We start from the raw sequence: 851 nt of genomic DNA on the forward strand, positions 1-851 counted from the left end.
CCTGAGTTCAAGTCCAAGACCAGTTAAAAAAAAAAAAAAGAGCTGGCACCTGCAGGATGGAGGCAGTGTCAGAGGGCAGGGTGACAATAAACTAAAATGATCAATTAAACCTCAAAAAAAATTAATCATAGTACCTACCCTTCTAATAATTTCCTCTTTTTCTATACCTTTAGCCCCCTTAATTTACTCTATCCTATAGGGATTTAGGTTATACAAGACCAAGAGCCTTCAAAGCCCTAAGCAGCTCTCATGTTTACCCTCTGCCCCTCACCCTTGCTTGAGCCCTTTTGCCCAGCCATGTTGCTTTCCAGAGTTCTCTGCATGCATGTGTGCAGGGCCTGAGGCTTGAACTCAGTGCCTGGGTACTGTCCCTTAGCTTTGTTGCTCACGGGTAGCACCCTATTATTTGAGCCACAGCTTCGTTTCCGGCTTTTTGGTGGCTAATTGGAGATAAGAGTCTCGTGACTCAAACCATGCACCTCCAGTCTCAGTCTCCTGAGGAGTTAAGAGTACAGGTATGAGCCACGGGCGCCCATCCCCGACCTGGTTTTTCATGTCATCATCATGGGTCAATTGGGTGTCTGAGGTGAAGCAGCAGACTCCACTCACCTCCTCCTCCTGCCTGCCCAGGGAGAGGACTCAGTGCTGTGAGCCCAGGGGACTGGGCCGTCCCTGATCTGGCCCTGAGACACCAGTGCCAGGGCAGGAAGCCAAGTGTAGACTGTAAGGATGTCCTTCTTGCTCTCTGACTGGGGAAAGGGGTGTGTGTGGAAAGTTGACCTGGCCTCCGAAGCCAGCTCTCTGATGCCAGCCACCATTGCACCCCTCCAGGTCCCTCCCAGCCTCCAGGC

Source organism: Megascapheus bottae, chromosome 17, assembly GCF_031878675.1.
Source record: "Megascapheus bottae isolate mThoBot1 chromosome 17, mThoBot2.hap1, whole genome shotgun sequence".
Lineage (NCBI taxonomy): Eukaryota > Metazoa > Chordata > Mammalia > Rodentia > Geomyidae > Megascapheus > Megascapheus bottae.